Below are 9,740 nucleotides of genomic sequence, written 5' to 3'. Positions count from 1 at the left end.
GGATTTAAGATGCAGTTATAAGAGTCATATCGAAAAAGCGAAAAATCCTCTATCTTGATTATAGTAAAAAGATAGATCAGAAGCAGTGAACTGATCAGTTTACTCGACATTTTACCAGCATTCATTTTACCAGCACCATTTTACTAGCTTTGAATGACTGGAATCATGTGAAAAGGAGGTGGAAATACGCGAAGCTGCCATTTCTATTATTTTCACTTTTGCGATTAATAACACCCCCTTTACGCGATTTTTTTTCCGCCGGTCCATTATATGTAAAGAATCGCTTCGTTGTAAACTTGCCAATGTGGTGCTCGTGATCCATAAAAATTTAAAGCCATATCGTGAGCTGTGTGAAGTTTGAGTAGCTTTGTAGGAGAAGTAAAATATTATCCGGACAAACAACTGCATGAATGAATGCATGCACAGCTTTCACATCAAAATTAAGCAAAGTTTAAGGAAGAAAGAAACTTTTCTTGTTTCTACAATCGCAGCGGGTTACTGTAGATCAGAAACTAATATTTATAGTGAATATCTTGAAGGTTGCTAATCATTATAGCACATTATGTCACATTTTGGTCTCATGCTTCTTCGTAATTATTGCTCGGCATTGAAAACAATCAGGAAAAAGATGATTGAATCCTGCGCAAATCAGATTACACGATGACTATAAGGATTTTTTCATCATTTCGCGCAAAATAATAACTAGTGTGTCATAAAATGATATTTACGCCGATGATTGGCGATATTTTATTCAGTTTCGTGGCGCACTATATTATTTCGAATTTCAGGTAGAGATCAGCAGTGCGATGCGCTTTCACGGAAGTGAGGTGCTCGCCCATCCGTTGCATAGTTTTAAAAAATAGCCTCTATTCTAAAATCCTCCTCTAACTCACATATCAGGATTATGTGGCAGTAAATCTCATTCGTGGCAATTTTTAAGCAATTATTAAGCATAAGAAAAGAAAGACAATTATTTTCTTTATTATACTCTTGCGAGCAAACATCACACACGAGAAAAGAAGTGTTTGGAATTACGAATGTTTTAGTATATGTTGTGCTTATTGTTCAAATATAATTTTTCTACGATTTTCTTTACTCTATTAGCCATATACCTCCTATTACTATACAATTTTTAAAGTTACACTGCAAATTTCTGGATTAATGTTTTGCTTTTCTGCACAGCAATTTTGTTGTTTTATTTTCGAAAAAAAAACATCTCAACGAAAACAACAACAACTCAAATGCCACGACATAAGGAAATAGAAACGGTATCACAAATACCACCTGATCATGAGCATATCACCTGTAAGTTTGCATTTCCCCAAGGAATAGCAGGTTTTTCGCCTACACACACTTGTGTGAGAGAAGATTGAAACGCAGGTGGATATGTGGTTCTATGGGTTAACAAGACTTTTTGAACACTATATAAAAACCCTTGTCCCCAAAATACATTCTGGTCTTCAGGATAAGAAAATATGTAGAGAAGTTACATAAACAAGAAGTTTTCGACGTCACTAAGAAGACTGCACACCAGCTGCCACTGACCACAAGTTGGCTCCTGGTGATTTTTTTCTTTTGTTTTTTTTTCTGCTTTGACTGAAACAATGTTTGTTTTCCTTTTCCTCCTTTCTGGTCCACCAATGTGGTGCATGTGAAACATAAATACGAAAAAAAAAATAGTACTTTATACATGCAAGCTAAACAGCGCTGAAAAAAAAACCTTAAAGGAGGAATCATTCAATTCTTATGGAGATTTTACACTATCCATAATCCCAAAAGAAGTGTGAGATGATTTTAACTCTGGTTTGAGCTCAGGCTCATTGCTCTACTAAATGAAGGTGTGTGTTTCTAGTTCCCAGAACTTCTGCCCATCCCTCCTCTCGATCTTTTAAAACCTTCCTCACTAGTTATTTCTATGTCATTCGTATTAATGGGGAATACAACTCGGGATACTCGACTCTATTCTTTTTATTTACTTCATTGTCTTTTGTAAATAATACATCCTTGCTGGAACACCAAAGGAAGCCGCCTCCTATCCAACAATCTTCATATTTAACAACTAAATCGGAGAGACATCGTATATTTTGGGACGTAGTCATTAGGAGACTTTTTTTTCCTTTCATGATTACCAGTCCATGCGCGTATTCCTAGAAGGACCTGAGTTCCACCATATTACTTCCACGCAACATCTAAAGGCAGCATGTTATGTAATTTTCGATGTTTGTTTCTCCGCGGCAGTAAATATTCTTTGAGATGCAGCTTGCGCGGGTTGCAGCAAAGAATGCAAATCGTGTTCAAGTCTAAGAAACAGAAGCATTAGAAGCAACGGAGGTCTCAGTTCACCTAAAAAAATCACACACAAGATCAAAAAAAACTAATGAAAAGTGGATTAGTGCAAAATTACCCACTGAGCTACTTTTACAACGGTACGAGTAATGAAATCAATTTGAAATCGTCAATCTTTTAGATGTAACCAGTTGTCTCGTAGGGAAAACTGATACTTGATAATGCGTCGGATGTTCCATCCCCAACTCTTACTGTTGGTGTTTTATGTTTTCGCTGTGCTACTTGGAAATCACATTCCAAATCTAAAGTATCTACTAACATTGAAAAGCTAACATAGAAAATTTCTTCGAACATTTTCTTTCTTTAGGCGAAAGCTGAGGATTGGTTGGGATTTTTGAAAAATTCCATAGCTAAGCTGTGGTGGTTACGAGTTATTAGTTAGAACAACATTATTCTACAAGCGGCTGATAGATGGCGGATTAGTTGTGTGAAGTGCATGTAACTACATATCCACGGGCAAATATTCAAAATTTCTTCAGAGAATGAAGCTGATCTGATCAATTGTTATTTTTCTTCATCTTCTCTCCACATACTACGAATTTTTGTAATCAAGTTTTAGCAAAGTAATTTTTCTGCTAATTTTTCGCATAGATTCAGTTGAAAGCAGCGTAGCTCTTGTGGTGCATACTTTCAAAAAGAGGTAGACGTTCGTTCAACGCCAGCGGGAAAAGTTTTAGATCTCCACTTCAGTTCTACTGCCTTTTTTGAAATTGAAACCCATTCGATAAAATACAACAATTGAGCTCCTGACAACAAGAAAAAGATGTTTTTGATTCAAACTCTTAACATTTGACTTTTTAAAATCTTTTTCCATAATTTTTCTTCTGACTAATTTGTATAGTATCTCTTCTGATTTGTACGATTAAGATTCTAGTACAGCAAATTCCCAGAAAATGGCCCCGCATACTATGTATTCAAAGGAGTTATCATTTAATTTGTGCGTCTAAAGTTATTTTTTTGGAACTGACTGATGAACTCAGAATTTACTGTAGTATTTGATAGAAATGGCCAGATTAGTGTAACTTCATTCCAGCAAAAAGGAGAATTTCTTGAAAATTGAAGATATCAATGCACCTAGTTACATAGCTATCAGTTTTTGCATTCCTGCTCTTGTGAACCAACTGTGGTTGTTGTAAGCTCTCCAACTATCGCTAGCTATGATTAATTTGCATCAAGTATTTTCTCTCATTTTCTTTAGTTTTCTCTCTCTAAGTCTTCATTGTAAGGAATTATTTCTCTGAAGTGGACGAACTATGTGACTGCAGCAGAAATTTCAATAAAGACGTTTCTACTACCTTCCTCCAATTAGTGACTCATAACAGTGACCTCTGTAATGAAAATGTTAAAGGCATCAACCAACGAATCTGGAGTGGTACGGATTTCCGGTGGAGTATTCGTATACGGGACCGTAGATGACTGAGAGAAGGGTGGTTCCATCAATTTTTTTTCTGATTGCCGTAGAAAACAGCTCGGAAGGTACAGCTTCGAGCGTTGCGCGCCAGCCTTGTGCATGCGCCGCATCTTCCGGGCCGTTTTTTACCGCAATTTGGAAGAAATGGATGGAATCACCGCCCTCTTCATAATCTACTATTCCTTGTAAGAATACTCCCCCTGAAATCTGAACCACCACAGATTCGTGGGGTGATGCCTTTAACCTCAGAACAGCACCACCTCGAAACCATATTACCCATAGAGAAACATTCTAATTACAATTATATAATCTCGCCTCACCTTACGTGTGGCCTTCCCTAGAAAATCCCATGTTCCCTTCTTCTGTGCGAATTCACCAACACCATCCTACATGGAGAGTATTTTTCCGACTGGAATAATTTTTCCTGTTTTGTCAACGAAATTTTGGTGAAACTTTATAAATAGTCTCACGTTCAGAGACAAATTCGTTTTTACTAAAGGCCACGCAAGACCTTCAAGGAGGAGAACAAAATGGCCAGTCTGCTAGCAGGCCTGGTGAACCACATTTTCACAGCCAAGTCGAATGTGATCTACAAACTATGTTGTGTGTAGATTAGTGTCTGGACAATGTTAAGGAACTGCATGTTGGAAAATCGTATCGTATAACAAATTGTTATGAGCGCCATGAAGTCATCAGTAATGGATAAGCACTCTGGGATACATAGGCATCTTTATTATTCATGAATAAATTTCATTTTAGGAGCGGTGTAGCGCAGTCGGTAAGGGGTTCCGCTGTGGCTATCCAACAGTATCCAACTAACAATCCATCGGAGGTTTGAAGCCGCCATGGTGCAAACGAAGCCTTTCATCCCTTCGTGGTCGACAAGTTGGTACCAATTGTCCGGGAGGACAAAAACACTGACTTGGCACATCGGCAAGCACCCGCAAGTCACTTTAAGGCCGCAAGCGCGTTCATAAACCTCAAACGAAATCTTAGTTGGAGTCAAACGCGTAGGCGAACGCCTATCCCCATAGGGATTGACCAACGCCGTGCACTTTATCCACTTTACGAATAAATTTCTGATGGAAATACATAACACTTTTAAAGCTTTTCCAGCCGATATTTTGTTCTCGTGGGTTAATATCGTACAGTTTATTTCAAACTCATTTTCATCATGTTTCTTATTCTTGTGTGGCCCTGATGGTGTCATCGACCTTCCCGTCCTTTTACCGGCCTAATGTTTTTTGATACGCTTGCTCAGTCGTTAGCTTCCAGTTTGTCCAAATTTCTCCAAAAGTGTCCATCTATTAATAACGACCTTTATTCCATAAGATTATCCACAATGCAGTTCCTTAGCACTATTCAGAAACCAATACGTAAAGGAAGCTTACCACGAATCTGAGGTGGTACGGATTTCAGGTGGAGTATCCTACGGGATCGTAGATTATGGAGAGCCGGGTGGTTCCGCTCATCTCTCCCTGAATCGCTGCAAGCAGGCGGTCCCTGAATGCTGTTTTGTGCGATGCCTTCCACTGCAGCGCGCAGCGTCCCTTACTGCCTATCAGGGCAGTCCGATTTGATTTTCGACGAATCGCAGGGCGGAGGCGGTGCAAGGGGTGGAGCGTTGCAATAGATGACGTCGTACAATACAGCATTCTGGAGGCGGCTGTTTGCAATGATGCAGAGAGAGACAAGCGGAATTACCTCCGTCTCCATAATCTACGACCCCGTGTACTCCACCTGAAATCCGCACCAGCTAACATTCGTGGTATGCTGCCTTTAAGGATACTGAACAGTGTGTAAATCTCATTCTTCTTTGGTGACAATCTGTAAGAACACGATACTTCACCAGTCCCGCTAGTCGGTTAGACTTATCAATTTGTTTTGCTGTTTGGAGTTCTTGCGTGCTGTATTTAGACCGAAATTAAGTCCTGGCAAGGAGAGGCGAGCTTAGATGTGATACGCATGCCATCACAAACTCAAAACATTTTCAGCCCTTCGATAAAGATGAAGTTTCCGAAGAGTAAACATGAATACACCTTCTCCAAAGTCTCGTTTACAAAGCAAAAAAAGCTTTCAGGAAGAAAAGACTAGGAGACTATTCTTCGCAAATCATTCCAGCTTTTTTTTTGCATTTGGAAACAACAGCATATCTAAGGAGAAGATTTCATTATTCGAAGAAGAGAATTTGGAAATGCACAAAACCCAGCACGAGTTTCTTATCAGAAAATCCTCCACTCGTATTCATTGCCGTACTGTTTTTTTTTCCGCAAATAGTAAGTTTACTGCAAATAGTGACTAAGATCAGCCTTCAAGTAACACATACACATCAAGGAAACTGAGAACGATAAATGCAGCGATCAAAATAGACGTTAGAAAAGGTTTCATTGTGGAAAGGTCAGTAGATAGGCTTAGTAATTTTGAAATTGTCAGCTAATCATGGTGCATTAGACCATTCCACAACATTCCCACATTGGTTCTCTCATTCATGTAGCTTAACAGGTATTAGCATCTTGCATTTCAACTAAGCGTTTAGTACTGCTTCACCTTTAAAGCGTACATAAATTTATTTTATTTTTATTACGGAAACTATCTTTGAAAAGCAATCAACAATGGAGCTGCACTTTTAAAAAGGAAATTTCATAATCTCGAATGATTTTTCCTAAAGACATGTTACTAATTATCACGTTACCACTACCACCGCAGCAGATAGATCCTATGTTTGCCCACCTGATCACTACGTGTTCGCATCAAATTGCGCACCTTCTCCCCCCAAAAACAAATCTGTTCTGAAACTTCTTTGCACTTCTTTTTGTAGTTCGAATGTTCTCGTCTCTCGAAACTTTATCATATTACTGTCTATGTTTTGTGATAGTGTGCCTACGAGGTTTTTAGATGGAAATTTTATTTGCCTGACGTTTCGGCTTTTTTGCCGTCTGCAGAGGCTTAATAGAGGTTGGATGGAACAATGCTACCTTTATCCCGTTCATTGCCACACTACCCTGCGTCAGTGTTTCAATAATCGTTCTAGGTAGTAAAAAACACAACCAATATACATCAAAAATAGCCTTATGTATTGTTCCACCGGATGTGGTGTGGCTGGTACCACGCACTTGTCACTGCTCAGTGTACCAGCGAATGAGTATGGATCACCAGCGACGATATAGATGATTTGATGTACACACACGATATCAGGAAGTTATAGGTCACAGAACGGTACAAAAGGCAAGAGCTCATCTGTTATTGACAAGCATTCATTGAAGAGTTTCTTTTAAGAATTCAAAACGCCTCCAACGTCTTCCTTCCCGATATTTATGTTTTGTGAGCCAGAATAACCCCTTTCACATCATGATCGTTTGTGCCCCTCATGTCTATGCAAGTGGTCGTGGTGCAAGTTTCCAAGTGGTCGTCAATCTTATACGTCGTTTTTTCTGCCATGTCTTCATTAATCCTCACTCCAACATTCATATAGGTCTCCCCATTGTAAATTGCTTTGCACATAAAGCCACCACACCCAGTGGAACCATGCGTAAGACTATTTTCAATGTGTATGGGTTTCGTTTTACTACCTTGAACGATTATCGAAACACATTCAACTATTTACTTACTATCTACTTAGGCTTCTGAAGATGGCGAAGAAGCCGAAGCGTCAGGCAAATAGAAGTTCCATCAATTCAAAATCCTCAAGGCACACTATAAGAAAACACTCTTTTTGTCTTACCTCAGTCGAGAACACATCTCGCGAATCATGGCAAGTGTAGATACCACCTGGTGTTTGCGTTCGCAGAGAAACAGCCAAAATGATTGTTATTGTTGCTGTCATATTATCTCTGAGAAAATTCACTTCCCCTTTTGAATGTTAACATTTACTTTTAGTATCTCATTCTAGTCACATGACTTGTACATGTAATAAGATGATCTTGAAAAACCGGAAATTCTCCCACACCACTAAATGGGCAATTTTCCTCTTTGGCAACCGTTTATTATGAATCCCGAAGAGACTCATTGGTCCGAGAACTTAGGTGCCGTAAAACAACAAGACCAGCAGGAGCAATCTCGTTATCACTCCTAACTACACTACAGCCATTTAAAGACTATCGTAGATGATGGTCAAGCTGCGTTGAAAAGATGTATGGAACATCGGATGTGTGAGAACTCAGATTACAATCACGCACTTTTCGTGAAGGCACAGTTGATATTCACGGACATCCCAGAACCTTCTAAAGGTAGCGTAACACGAAACTGACTGGGTTGTGCTCTCCGCAGGCAAGCATACTATCCAAGGTGCAGATTATGAGCATGAGTGCATCCACGTTCAATACCCATAATCGCACTAAATTCGGCGTGGGAAACAATGAGCCACGTGAAAACGAGCCAATCTTATGCACACGCTGCATCGTCAAGCGAGATGAAAGAAATCGATAGAGTCTCTTGAACCGCCTACTCAAATAAAACCAATGAATATGCTGCTGATCGTGTAGGAGGGTTGCGCGTTTCAAGATACTTCTTAGGAACAAACACCGTTTTTAGGACGGTTAAGGAGACTTGAGCAGGGTCTCACTCATAATCCACCCCCGCACTCCATATTTGCTCACAGAAACGCCGACATCGTCAGTTTCGATACGCAGCGGTTAATTCTTCTGAGTGTATCTATGCGCCGTCTCGTGTAACTCAAGACTCAGCAGAGGGATCAAAATCAGATTTTCGAAAGAACGTATATGCAAAAGTGGAATAGGTAAATGCTTTCTAGACTGAAACTCCAGCAACCTGGATAAAAAATACGCAATCATCCTTGCATAGGATGATCGGAGGATTCTGAACATCCAACGTGGAAGTTCTGTTACATAAAAATCCGTACTAAATAAAATACCTACTCACTTATCCAGTTAGCGGATAGTAGATCCGGCTAATAATAATTGCCTGAACCGGTTACTCACATCTTAGCCAAGGCGTATTGTTCGGAAACACAGCTCTGCACAACTTTCTCTATCCGCAGCAAGTGCTCGTACCGAATGCATCCATTCCTCACTGTTCCAACGTCTACGAGACTTAGTGTCTCATACATGTCTCATGTCTCATGTGAACTGAACTGAAAATTTGCGGCAGTTCAGCTTAACGAGAGGGAGTGTTGTTAAGGGTGTTATCCCACCAGGTATTTGACGTATTTTGGTTTGTGTGCAAGATGATAGCCACCTTTTTTTTGCAACATCTGGGTAAGTTCCTATAAATAACACTGCCCGTTCAAAATCCTCAACTCGTTAATCGGATCTGGTTTATATTTCGTCCAACACACAATGGAAACGTTCACGTCATCTTCTACCTCAGGTACCTTGTGTTGCAGAGTGATACTGTATTTCTTTTCAACATCGACAGCGCTGACGGTAATTCTGAGGCAGTTTCCAGTGTCGCGTCTGTCGCATTGTGTTCCGCTTTGAGTTGAAGTTTCGTAGAAAATGGAAGAAACATCAGGAAACACTTGTTTTACGCGCACCTCGAGAGGGAGAAGTTTTGCGTCTTCTGCAGAGTCAACGACATAATCGATAATAATTCTAGATGGAAATTCTGATGACCATGTTGCGCTTATTGGCTTTGGTAGAGAGCGCGCCACTCGTTTTTTCTATCTGGAATCAATTTATCGATGAGCATACGATTCTGCACTGGTTTCTCCGTGAATAATTTTTCTCCATTGAGGTACACATCGTACGTTTTAATTTCGAAGGGCTAGTCGCTCCCATGCTATTGTTGTTCTTGTGTTTGTAGGCTTCAAAATCCTCAACTCGTTAATCGGATCTGGTTCATATTTCGTCCAACACTCAATGCCACAAGTACGATGTGTACCTCAATGGAGAAGAATTATTTACGGAGAAACCGCTGCAGAATCGTATGCTCATCGATAAATTGATTCCAGATAGAAAAAAACGAGTGGCGCGCTCTCTACCAAAGCCAATAAGCGCAACATGGTCATCAGAATTTCCATCTAGAA

The sequence above is a fragment of the Necator americanus genome, chromosome IV (genome assembly GCF_031761385.1).
Source record: "Necator americanus strain Aroian chromosome IV, whole genome shotgun sequence".
NCBI classification, from domain to species: Eukaryota; Metazoa; Nematoda; class Chromadorea; order Rhabditida; family Ancylostomatidae; genus Necator; species Necator americanus.
Note: the sequence above shows the minus strand (reverse complement) of the source record.